The 14,144-nt window shown below is 38.6% G+C and overlaps 1 protein-coding gene across 1 annotated transcript in view; it reads right to left on the reverse strand.

Moving 5' to 3' along the window:
• Positions 1-14,144, reverse strand: part of HIP1 (HSP70-interacting protein 1) — a 102,790-nt gene that overhangs the window by 16,980 nt on the left and 71,666 nt on the right. The window lies entirely within an intron of this gene.

Below are 14,144 nucleotides of genomic sequence, written 5' to 3' on the forward strand. Positions count from 1 at the left end.
ACAACTTCTTAGGATTCTTTGAATTTGGTTGTTGCTGAGCAGCTAACGCTTTCTTAGAAGAGTTTCCAAGATTAAGAAGACCAAGGTGTAAGAGTTTTTCTTGTTCTCTTATTAAAGAATCACAAAAAGAATCAAATGAAGGGGACTTGTAGGCTTATCCTTGAGAAATGAAGGCTTCTCTTGTAGAATGGAAGGTGGAAACAAACACAGAATAGGCTGGTCCCAACTTAGTAAGAATGGAATAGATAAGGCTACTATCTTATTTCTTAACCTTAACACCTTCCAAGAGAAGTCTAACGGTCTTGACTTGGATAAAAAATCTTCAATGCAAGAAAAATTATTGGGGTCCAATGTAAGCAACTCATTTTCAGGTTGATGGGCTTTAAGTTCATTTTTAATTCCAAAAACTTTAGTGATTTGTTTCATTGCTTCCTCAAGAGTATCAAGTTCTGCAATATGGAATCTAAGATCTGGAGAAATAGACATCCCTATCAACCCACGTGCTTTATCTTGCCTATTTTCCCATTTAGTTGCCTTATCTTCATCTTTCGGTTTGGTTTTTTGGCCTGAGGCTATTCTGTAGAGACCTTTACTTCTAAGTAAATCCACAATGTAGGACCACCATTGGAAGTAGTTGGTGTTGTCAAGAATAACTTGGCATGGACTTTCCATTTTAACAGAAACTGAAGCTATAGTGGAAAGATCTCGAAAAACTAGACTGTTTCAAAAAAAACGGTTCTGAAAACGGCTTCCGGATGAAGAAGTTATGGCTTTTTAAAGAAAATTTGATGAAGATGCCGACGAAGTGCGGGAATGTGCGGGAATGAAAAATCCGCCCCCACAAAAAGGAGACTTGAACTCAAGACCTCTAGTCTCATAAATTAGCTTTGGACCAAGTGAGCTAAACTAAAAGTTTGAGAGAGAGAGAGGGGGTTGAAGCTTTAGGTTGCGTGCTTGCTTTGAGAAAGCTCTTTTTCCCTACAAAACAAAAAACACAAAACCCCAACATGGACATACAAAAAAAAACGAACCTTGCGGCTCGAAGTTAGCTTTACCCGGAAACTAACAATTTTCCTCAATGTTTCTGATTTTCCGAGATCACACTAAGGCGCAGCGGAAAAGAGCATACGCATGAGAAATATCCTTCCTTTCTGTTTCTCATTTGCCCAAATCGCACAGAGTCCCGGGGAAAAGAGCATACGCAGAAATGAAAGGTATAGATCCGGTAATAAAAAAGGCTAAATAAACCGAAACCGAAATAAACAGAGAGAAAATAAATGTAAACTGCAAATAAACATTGTATACCTCCAGATCTTAAAAATGACGTAGCTAGGGCTACCGGAAACCTTTTCGCATGAAACGAAAGGGGTTCCTCACTGGAACAGATGCTCCCAACACAATAGAGCAGTCCTCTCGACCCGAAAGTAGTCAAAAACAGTAGATCTAGGAAACGGCAGTTGGATGCAGTTCTACCGGCTTCAGATTTGGACCACCAACGGACGCGGCCCTCAAATAGTTCTGATACCATGTAGGAATTTACAGGGTAAGTTCCTCAAATAGAACAGCAAAGGGCACCGCTCACACACAGATCACAAATCAATACACCAGTATTTTGACGTGGTTAAAACCCTCAAAGAGGGAAACAGTCCACGGCCTGAGCCAACGTGGCCACTTCAGGCAATTTATTAATAAAAGAATGAAATTTTACATAAGCTTCTCTCATGAACAGTTAACCTACAAATGACCCTCCATGCTCTTTAAATAGACATCATGGACCAATCGGGTGTTAAGCCACAGATCAAGTGTCGGCAATACCGAGGAGAGAATGAATCGTCGGATCACTACATATCGTGACCGTCGGATTGTAAGTTACAAAATGTACATAGTAAAGAAACACACTTTACCTAACTCTATACTAGACCAAGTTATACTTAACTATTTCTTATGTGTCGGAATATCCTAACACGCGAGTTGTAAAACTTGTTCTTATTCGTATTGTGTTAGCACTAATTGCATTACTTGACCTTGAGTTAAAATAGTTAGATGTTAAAACAATTTTTCTTCATGGAGATTTGGATGAGGAGATCTATATAGAACCAAAAGGTTTTGTACAAGGTCGCAAAAGGAGATTAGTTTGCAAGCCTAATAAATCGTTGTATGGCCTAAGACAATCACCTAGGCAATGGTACACGAAGTTTGACTCCTTCATGGTGAGCCAGAACTTCACCAGAAGTGAATATGATCATGGTGTGTATTTTAAAGATTTCAATGGTATATTCATTATCCTATCAATGAAAGCCTTTAAAAATCAGGAAGCCTTAGCTAAGGTGACAGTGGGCTATCGCTCTGTTTGTTTCCCCTTGACCTTGTTTCCCCTTGACCTAGTAGTTGCTCTATAAGATCACCTCCTAGGACCCCTATTAGTTTGAGCGGTAACACACCCCTAGGAGCCAAAACATTGGGCCTCTTGCCTAGTATGGAGCATTCTTGATGATGTACTAGTGTACCCAATAAGCCCCCAAGCTGGCCTTAGCGCTACTTGATGGTCATGCCATGATCCAAGACCCAAATGAGAATGGTCATCCTTAGGATGATTGAGGAGGGCTTGTTGCACCTTCTGAGCCCTAACGTTGGAGAGGGGGCACCACATTGCTCATTTGGCACCCATGGAGATGACATGTGCCACACACAATTGGGTTTTAGAATCTTGGAGATGTTTCGATGCATGATTTGGGGATTTTCCTCAAACTAAAGATGATAATGATGCTCAAAGGCTTATTCAGCCTTGACTTTGACTTGATGGAGCATTTAGAGCCCAAGAAAGGAATGATATCATCACATTTTTAGCCCTACGACTCGCACATGTGGGCTTATAATGGCAAATTATGTTGTAAAGCTATTATGCAACCAGCTCACAAATAGATAGATAAACGACTTAAAATTTATCGTCTTCGAGGGTGAAACCTCCTTTATACTACATAAATGAACAATTCATTGATGACACAAATGATAATACCTCCTTTGTATATAAAGGAGTCTAAGAGGTCACAATATAATCAGAGCCTACATAACAATAATAATGTAATCGCACATCAATAATATTGGGCTTCTATGGGGCACAACAATAAAAATATGGGAGCTACATGCACACAACAGTAATAATAAGGGGCTACACTAGTATTATAGGGACCTAACATGCCCCTCTCCTTTAAAAAAGTGTTGTCCTCAATGCTTGAGTAGTTCTGGATGCTTCCGCATAAAATTCTCATCCTCCCATGTGGAATCTTTAGCGGCTAAGTTCTTCCACTTAATGAGATACTCTGACATTGATCAATTCCGTAGTTGTCGGGTTCTTGTTTCCGTGATTGATTCAGGCTCAAATATGATTTTTCCTGCTTCGCCAAGTTCTGGCAACACTGTTTGGACTAGAAGCTTGTCATTGATAACCTTTTTTAAGCATGAAACATGGAAAACTGGGTGTACTCGAGAAGCAATAGGCAACTCCAATTTGTATGCCATAGTACCAATCTTTTACAACACCTTGTAAGGACCGTAGTACTTGGGTGATAATTTATTATCCTTCTTAGCTTGCTTGAGGGACATTTGCTTGTATGGTTGTAGCCTTAAAAATACCTAGTCGCCTACCTCAAAACTTCTTTCATTGTGATGACGATCTTCCTGTTGTTTCATTCGATTATGCGCCAAAGTGAGGTTGTCCTTTAAGTGTTGGAGACCTTCTTGTTGATGCTCGATGTGATCTTCCACTACTTGAACCTTACACTTTTCTCTTATCCTTTAAGTGTTGGAGACCTTCTTGTTGATGCTCGATGTGATCTTCCACTACTTGAACCTTACACTTTTCTCTTAAAGATGATGTGATGGATGGTGAATGATATTCATAGTGTCGTAAATGGGGCCATTTTTGTTGCAATATGGAAGGAAGTGTTATACCACCATTCAGCTAGAGGTAACCACTTGACCCATCGTGTTTGTTTATCAAATACAAAGCAATGAAGATATCCTTCCAAACATTTGTTCACTATCTCAGTTTGCCTATCAGATTAAGGATGATAAGATGAACTATGAGCTAATTGAGTACCAAGACAAGAAAATAATTTTGTCCAAATATTTCCAGTGAAAATGGGATCTCTGTCACTTACAATAATATATGGGCTTCTATGAAGCTTTTGAATTGTTTCCATAAATGTAGTAGCAACTGTATTGGCTTTAAAAGGATGAGATAATGCACAAAAGTGTGCATACTCAGTAAGTCTATCAACTACCACCATGATGACACTCTTTCCTTCAAACTTGGGTAAACTGTGATAAAATCCATTGAGACCTCCTCCCAACGCTGACATGGAATGGCTAAAGGTTGTAATAGACACGGGGTCTTAATTGTCTCAACTTTATTTTGTTGGCCAACCAATTATTCTGCCACAAACTTCTGAATATCAGAAGTAAGGCCATCGCTAAAAAATTCCTTTTTTACCCTGTCGTAAGTTTTTAAAAATTTGAGTCCCCTCCTAAGGGAGACGAGTGCAATTCTAAAAAGATCTTTTGTTTGAGTTGGGAATTCTTACATGAATTTAAGCAATCTTTGTAACATAATGAATCATTTTTCCAACTAAATGTATTAGATGTACTTGGATCTTGTTGCAACTTTTGAATGAGTGTCCACACCTCTTCATCATTCTTCTATTCATCCCTTGCTTTTGTTATCCACTTGGGTTGGATAATAGAAATGGCACAAAGCAATGTTTCCACATCCTCATCCTTTCTTGAGAGTGCATCCGCAATGACATTTTGCTTCCCTTTTTTGTAGATGATTTGAGAGTCATAACCCAACATCTTTGTAACCCATTTTTGCTACTCTTCTGAAGACAATCTTTGTTCCAAAAAGTATTTAAGACTATCATGATTTGTTTTTAAATTGAAGTGTCTTTCCATTAAGTAAGGTCACCATTGCTTTAGTGCATGTAGTATTGACGACTTTCAAAACCAATGGGTCTTCCTTCTTGCATTAAAACAACACCAATTCCATTTCCTGGGGCATCACATTCCACAGTAAAGGCTTTTGTGAACCCTGGCATAGCTAATACTGGTGCTTCACACATTCTCTTTAAGATGTTCAAAGGCCTTAGTTGCTTCTGGAGTCCAAGAAAATGCATCTTTCTTCAATAATGATGTTAGAGGTGTCGCTATTCTCCCATAATTCTTAATAAACTTGCGATAATACCTTGTCAACCCGAGAAATCCTCAAAGATGCTTTATGGTTGTGGGTGAACCTCGTGTTGGATGTTATCCTTTAAAGTCCCTATGAAGACATCAATCCTATGTTGCTCTGGAATATCATTTACCCCGATATTCAATTTTTGGAAGACCTCAATGTGCTCCACCATGGAACCCTTTTATTTAAGATTTATCAATTGGCTAAAGAAGGTGTTGCTCTTTGTATCCTCATAATGTGTTATCATTTCCTCCGTAAAAATTGACCATGTGACAAGAGGTTTACGAGAACAAAGCTATCGATACCACCATACAAACTGATTGAATTCTAAATATAAAGATGCAATGTGTAGATGAAAACATTGCTCCATATGTAGTATCCATGTTACCAGATCCTTGCCATCAAACTTCCTCATATCGATCCTTAGAATATGGTGCGTCTTCAATCCAAAGTTAGAGTCCATGAAATCATGATTAACATTGCTTTTGTTCTCATCATGAGTTTCATCTAACACCTTTTTGCCATTAGGAAGCATTTCTTGCAGCAACTTTGTCAAACCTTCCTTCAAACCTTCCATCTCTGCTTTTAAACCATTCTTCAAATCTTCCATGTTGCCTTTCATTTTCGCTTCTATGCCATATTTCAAACCTTCCATCTATGTTTTTAAAACATTCTTCAAACCATCCATCTTAGCTTCCATTTCATTTTTGGTTACTCTTTGCACGAGTGAAATCTGTTGCACTTGGTCTCATAATTTTGATATATCATGTTGCATTTCTTCCTCTTCATAGAAGAGCTTTCTAGTTTCTCACTAGGCGTGTCCATTTTTTTGTTTCGAGGCATTTTGAAATCAACCAATGATATCTATGCTTCACTATGGCCTTTGAATCACTTCAAACTGATTTTTCAAACAAAAGTTATTCAAAATTTAAACAAATACACACATTTTTCTTGCTTTTTAGGAGCTAGATATTGCAGTTGTTGTATCTTTGTAATAATTACGAATATCCAAGGTCTAAAATTTCATCCTGTAGTAGTCTGAGTCTTCTTTACAACCTAACAAGTCGGAACAACATTGGAACAACATTGGAACCCTCAAGAAAGAGTTATGCCCAATCTCCCACAATAACCTGGTTACAGATTAGTTCAGTAGAGAAAACTTGTATGGAGTGCCACGTGTCCACCTTCAACCCTAAAAATGATACCCAAAAAACTGCATTCCGTCCTCTTTCCATCACTTTTTACGAAATTCAAATTCGATGCTCAAAGAGAAAGTTATGACGATTTTCCCTAGATCACTTGTTTGAGTCAGAATTTTATAGCCTGCAAAAACCCTAACTTCCTCAAATCATACCTCCAAAAATACAACGAGACAAGATCTAAAATTCATAAGATAAAGTTCATCAAGAATTCGGCCTCACGTGGTTGCAATTTCAGCTCTTGAAGCTTCGTACAAAAAAAAAATTATAGCGAAAATGCCACGATGACCTATTTAAAGCAGTGAAACCCTAGAATCCAAAGCTCTAATACCAAATGTTATCCAACCAATGCACAAATAGATAGATCAACGACTTTAAAATTATCCTATTCGAGGGGGGAACCTCATTTACATTCAATAAATCAATTCCTTGATGATACAAATGACAATACCTCCTTTGTATATATAGGATTCTATGGGGTCACAATATAATCAAAGCCTACATAACAATAATAATGTAAAGGCACAACAATAACAATAATGGGGGGGATGAAAGGGCACCAGCCAGGACGCATTTTTGCATGGGTGAAATGGGAGTCAATTACTAAGCCTAAGAGCTGGGGAGGATGGGGCATTAAGAGACTGGCTATCTTCTCTAAAGCCCTGGCAGCCAAACTCGGATGGAGTCTACTCACTGCAGACAGTCTCTGGACCAAGGTGGCTTATTCTAAGTACATCAAGCCACTGCCCATATTAGATTGGTTCTGTACCAGACATGGACACAATAATCACTTCTCCAACATCTGGAAAGTTGTCATTGATTCAATTCCACTGTTGAGAGAAGGCATCACTTGGCGGATCAAAGAAGGGAATGCAGTTCGTATTGGCGTGGACCCTTGGGTTGGATGCGGGAATGCCCACAGACTGCCGGCTGATCTTATTCGCTATCTCCATGACAGAGGAATCATATTTATCAAACACATTGGTGACCAAGCTAATTCCTCATTCCTCCAGCAGGCTTGGTTATCTGCCAGAACTCTAAATCTGCCTCACCAATGGTTTGATGATTGGAAGGATTATTTTTCTGCTCTCACTCAAGCTAATATCAGACTTATGGAGGGACCGGATGAGATTATCTGGGCACATGCTAAACATGGTGCGTATTCACCCAAGCTGGGATACCTCAAGCTTATGGAGCCACACAAACCACCTGACATCCTTCCCACTTGGAAGTCGATTTGGAAACTCAAAGCTGCGCCCAGAACAAGACTTCTGATGTGGAACATCATCTTTGATAAGATCCCCACAGGTTCTAATCTCATGAAACGATCCTTCTACGGACCATTTCGCTGTCATCTTTGTCTTAATGCTGAGGAGAGCACAGAGCACCTGTTTCTAACTTGCTGCTCGACCATTATCTTCTGGCAGTCCATATCATCACATATCCCGCAGCTGAAGCAATGGCATGGGATCACCCTTCAGGAGGCTTGGTCTAACTGGTGCTTAGAGCATACAGGCAAGGCCAAGAACCTACCTCTGCTGATTTGTTGGGCTATATGGATAGCTCGTAACCAATCTATCTTCCAATTGAAGAGGCCACACTGGCCTTCGATCATTCTTCACACTGTGGCAGATTACAACTTATTACCTGAAGAGGACCCTGTCACTGCACCTAGAACTCTCGCTCCTATCCCCATTGATCACACTAAGCCTTGGGCTTTTTTTGATGGCTCAGCCCAAGATGATGGGTGCGGGGGGGGCGCCATACTTCACCTAAATGACAGACACTGCTACAAGATTCAAATTAACCTTGGCAGAGGAACTAACAACTATGCAGAACTCATCACAGCCAAGCATATCATTCATTTTGCTATCCTAAAACAATGCAGACACTTACAAATTTTTGGCGACTCCAAAGTTGTTTGCAATTGGCTCAATAATGCATCTCATTGTCATGCATTTGCTTTAAGACATATACTTGACGAAGCTAAGAGATTGATTACGTCATTTGAATCTTTTGTCTGTCACCACATCTACAGGGAACAGAACACCACTGCAGATCAGCTCTCCAAAGAGGCAGCGCACAGAATAGGGGAGGATTGGTGGATCCAGGAGGACAACGATGGTACCTTTTATCAGTACTATCATCGGCCATTTGACGAACAATTGGAATGATGGGCTATAAGTCCATATACACATGCAGATATTTTTGTTTTTTAAGTATGTAGATACAGCAGAACAGTACATCTTTTTGTTTATATTACAATATATATTGCTCTCTGCGAAGAGCCAAGCACAAATTTTGAACATAGAATTGACTTATTTTCATGCTCCCTGCGTGGAGACTTATATATATATAGCAGCTACAATGAACTCGACAGGCATAAGCCTGCTTTTGAATATGCTTCGGCATCTGCAAAATGTAATTTTCTTAACTTTAATGAAAATTACGACTTTTTCCCAGGGGAAAAAAAAACAATAATGGGGCTACACTAAAAATAACAATAAGGCGCCTACACTAGTATTATAGGGACCTAACATCTTGATGGTCTTAACACTACTTGATGGCCATGCCATGATCTAGGGCCCCAATGAGAATGGTCATCCTTAAGATGATTGAGGAGGGATTGTTGCACCTGATAAGCCCTAACGTTGGAGAGAGGGGGCACCACATTGCTCATTTGTCACCCATGGAGATGACATGTGGCAGCCACAATTGGATTTTAAACCCTTAGAGATGCTCTGATGCATGATTTGGGGATTTTCCTCAAATGGAAGATGATAATGATGCTCAGAGGCATCTTCAGCCTTGACTTTGACTTGAAGGAGCATTTAGAGCCCAAGAAAGGCATGATATCATCACATTTTTAGCCCTACGACTCACACGTGGGCTTATAATGGTAAATTATGTTGTAAAGCTAGTGGGTTGGCTTGTAACCCTGATTTACTTTTTGTCCACTCAAAGGTCAAACTTGTGTAGGGGCTCTTAGTTAGAAATTAGGCGAGGTAGATGTCATATAAATAAAAGGTCACCTCACTCATTTGTTCATCACTACTCGTGGAGAACTCTCCCTCTCTTAGGGATTTCGGCCTAGCTTGTTATACTTCACTACTTTATCGAGATGTGTGTTGCTTTTTCAAGTGCAATAGATGCAAGCACTTATTTTTTAAAAAACTGATAATTACTTCAAAAATTCAACCATAAATGCACAAGGGCAGTACACTGCACAAAGATAAGATAAGGTTTACCTTGGGAAAAACCACTTAGGGGAAAAACCGAGCAACATTCTCCTTGGAGAAATTCTTCAGTGCAACAAGAGATACACCTAATTCTGCTAAACAAATAAATTGGTCAAACTCACCAACAATGATATGGTCAAACCTGGTCAAACTGCCCTCTTGTCAAGTGAATCTTCTTACCAACAAACTTGGCCTTGCCTGATTTACCTAGGTCGATAATCGGCCTCCCAAAATCTGCCCAAAAACACAGCCCTTCTACCTAGAAGTTCAAGTTGCTACCCAAAATATACCCAAAAACTCCCATGTGCAAAATTGCAGGGGGGAGAACCACGTGCAAAGTCAAGGAGAGATAGAAAAGATAATTGAGATGTCTGTGTCCTTCTTTTTCTTTGCTTGGATGCCTAGAAGATGTCTTGTCTTGTGAGAGATCGAATTGCACTAAAGGAGGTCAAATGCCTTATATATAGTGTTTTGGCTAGCCTGAATGGGTGTCTCTTCAGTTGGGGCCAACTTGACTTGAGGGAGGGTCGACTTAACAACTTTAGAGCCAAAAAATTCAAAATTTAAGGGCTAAGGGGGTATTCATAACGATTGTCTAGATGTTCTCTTGTTGACAAATTTCTCTAAGAGTATCATTATGAGTATCATTTGATTACCATAGCCCTAGTCAACATCTTTGACCTATGGTAGGAATCTACAACATCAACTAGGTACCATAATTCTGGTCAGCATTTGCAGCCTATGGTACATCATTAGCATCAACTAGTCACCATGATTATGGTCCGTGCTTCTGACCCATGGTATATTGACTAGTACTGGTTCACCATCATCTTGGTCAATCTCTTTGACTCAAGGTGAACCATAAGACACACTCAATCCATTTGAGTATTCTAGTCCCAAATCCAAAGGCAAATCCAAAGGCCTCACTCTAGGCCATGATGTTAAATGGGCTCACTCAACCTATCTAGAGAGTAATGAGATTGACTTGTAATCATGAGATTGTTTGTCATGTACCTCAAAGCCCTAAGGTATCTTTATGTGCACTTCTTCTTCAATCATTGAGAAAAGTAATCTCTATATCTACCTGGAGCAATTTTCAAAGCAATAGATATTCTAACATAAGTGTACCTGACAACTGAAGCAAACGTCTTATCATAGTCTTCTCCCTCTTTCTGGGAGAATCATTAAATCTTGCTTTGTACTTCTCTATGTTGCCAGCTACTGCAAACTTGTAGATTTGCTTGGAATTCACCATTAACTTTCCTCAAATCTCGATACAATATTCATTATGGCATCCTTCAAACTTGATGGCATGCCTACTCCCTCTGAACTAGGAGCTCTTCCGGTCATCGGACATGGTTCTAAATGTCAGTGCAACTTCTCCCTTTTGAAAAAAATCACTTTGCGAGAATTCTCTTAGCATGAGCTTTGCTTCATTCTTCCCAATGTTATCATCTATTTACGATGTACTAGCAACCCTTAGTAGGAGTTCATGGAAGAAATGATTATAACCTAGCAAAAAGGAAACAATAACAAGAAGCTAACAAATAATAATCAAGGAAGTGAGATATAAAGTACCTTTCTTTTGAGGATTGTAGGGAATTGTCAACTTGCTTTTGATCCTTGTCTTCTTGCAGGAATGAAATCCATCTGCAATGTCATCATCCTCGCCCTCATCATCAACATGTTGCTTTCCTTATCTTTCTTGCATGAGCTAGAATTTCTTCTTTCAGAAGAAACAGTGCTCTAGCTCTAACTCTAGGGTTTTATCCAAAAACCATAAGGCTTTCTTATCAAGGATTCTAGATTTCTAGGGTTTACAAATCAATTTCAAGAAGACCTCATAATATAAGTGTTATAACTTCTCTTTTTATAGTGAGAGACCCCTTTTGCTCCCTCTTGTTCCTAGCCTACTTGGCACAAATCAAAGATCCATTTGCAATTCTAGTAAAACATGTCCTTATCATTCGCTGCTAAAGCTTTTGTAATATCATTCTTCAATTGCTTGAAGTTGACCTCTTAGTTGAGAGATCATCATCATTGCCTTTCCTCTTCTTAACGTTCTTCCTTTCAATGCATTGATAATTATAATGACCAAACTTGTGGCAATTAAAACATTGAATATCCTTCTTTTGAGTTGGTCTTATACCTACATTCCTTTGAAATTTTCCAAAATTTCTCCTTCCTTTGCCATTTTTAGAGTAGGTTATAAACGCTTGAGTCATCAACTAGAGGTCTTGGAATCTTCTCCTTTGAGACAAGTCCAGATTCTTCTTGAGTACAGAAGGTCCATAGTTCCTCAAAATTTCGAGTTTCCTTTCTACCACATATACTAGATGCAAATGAGTCCCATGTGTCAGATACACCATTAAGTGTTGTCGTCACAAGTTCTTTATCAGAATTGATTTTATCAATTGCTTGAAGTTGATCTCTTAGTTGAGAGATCATCATGAAATATGAAGCCACAATATCATTTCTTGTCATTCTAACATCATGAAGCTCATTCTTCAAACTCATCACTTGACCAATGTTGTTGATGGTATATAATCCAACTAAGGCATTGTACATCTTCTTTGAATTGTCAAGATTTGCAACATACGGAATCAAATGATCTTTGATATAATATACAATAATAATCCGGGTTGTGATGTCATCATTATCATATTTTGTTTTTCCTTCATTACTTGAAGGTTTAGTGACCTTGCCCTTCACAATATTCAAGGCATCATTCTTTGCAAGAATGAGGTCAATCCTTGTCTTCCAAGCCCTGAAATTTGTAGCTCCTTCCAGCTTGTTCTCTGACTTCATAGAGGAACCCATGGATATAGATAAACAATCAAATTATAGATGCAGGTCTCTTCAAGAGTGATCTTCGTTGCCCTTTTCTTTACCAAAGCTCTTCATGAGTGATCTCAATGTCCTTTCCTTCACCAAAGCTCTGATACCACGTTGATTTTTCAAACGCAATAGATGCAAGAACTAATTTTTGAAAAACTAATAATTACTTCTCATGATGTAGATATTATTTTAGCACTTCCATATTATCATTAAGTAATTACACTTCAAAATCTCAACAATAAATTCACAAGGACAGTAGAGATTACAATGCACAAAGATAACACAAGATTTACCCTGGGAAAACCCACTTGGGGGTAAAAGCCAACAACATTTTCTTTAGAGAAATTATTCAATTCAACAAGACATACACCTAATTCTGCTAATCAAATATGATGGCCAAATTGACCAACAATGTTATGGTCAAACCTGGTCAAACTAATCTTTTGTCAAGTCAATCTTCTTCCCAACAAAACTCAACCCTGCCTAATCTACCTAGGTCGAAATTCAGCCTCCCAAGATTTGCCCAAACACTCAGCCTTGTTGGTAGGAATATGCTACCCAGGAAATTCGAAACTGCCACCCAGAATATGTCGGCCAGAAATTCGAACCACTACCCAACATATGCCCAAAAATCTCACGCAAAGTTGTAGGAGAGAGAACCACACATGCAAAGTCAAGGAGATATACAAAAGATACTTGAGATGTCTTTGTCTGTCTTCTTCATCCTTCTTTTTTTCCTTTGCTTAGATGCCTCGAAGATGTCTTGTCTTCTGAAAGATCAAATTGTACTTGAAGGAGGAGGTCAAATGCCTTATATATAGTGTTCTAGCTTAGCCTGAATGTGTGCCTCTTTAATTGTGGCTGACTTGACTTGAGGGAGAGCCAACTTGACAACTTTGGAGCCAAAAATTCAAAATTATCTTTTGAAACCGACGTGAAAAACATGTCTTACATTAATAATTATAAATATATATATATATTTTTAAACTGATATGAGGAATAGTCTTACATAATTCAAGGGCTAAAATATTAATTATGAAGGTTGACCATAGCTACAAAATTCAACAATGTGATCTTTTGTGGATATTTTTCTAATATAAACTAGTGTTTGTTGTGGAGACATCATTTAGGGATAAAGAAGGCTTGTTTCTTGGATATATTGTATCTTATTATTGAATATATTTCATGATTATTACATGTAATGTTGCTTGGTTTTTCTATGTTCCATGTCTAAACGCTTATGCTTATGCTTCTATGAAATGGTTGGTTAACTTTTGCATGCTAAAATTTGTATCCTTGAACTTCCCTAGAGAACCTCCTAGAGAGCTTTTCTCTAGTTAATATATCCTCGTTTAAAGTGATAGCTAGGGTTTGCAAGTGAAAACCTAGGGGGAACCCCCTTACTCCCTTCAATGATTTGATATTTTTGAGGTTAAATTTCCTCAAGACTCCATCACCCAATTAGATTGAACGTACTAGCTTCACTATTGATGATCAAAATTCACAAAATCTTATCTTTTTACCCTCCTAAAATTTTGGCCCCTCAAGGCAAGCCATTAGGGTTACGGTTTGAGGGCAAATTCAACTAGAAAGAGCATTGGGTTGGTTGGAGGTCATTGCACCTTGTTGAGCCTTGAA

Source organism: Pinus tabuliformis, chromosome 6 (genome assembly GCF_031772625.1).
Source record: "Pinus tabuliformis cultivar Carrire ecotype Pingquan chromosome 6, CPIR1, whole genome shotgun sequence".
NCBI classification, from domain to species: Eukaryota; Viridiplantae; Streptophyta; class Pinopsida; order Pinales; family Pinaceae; genus Pinus; species Pinus tabuliformis.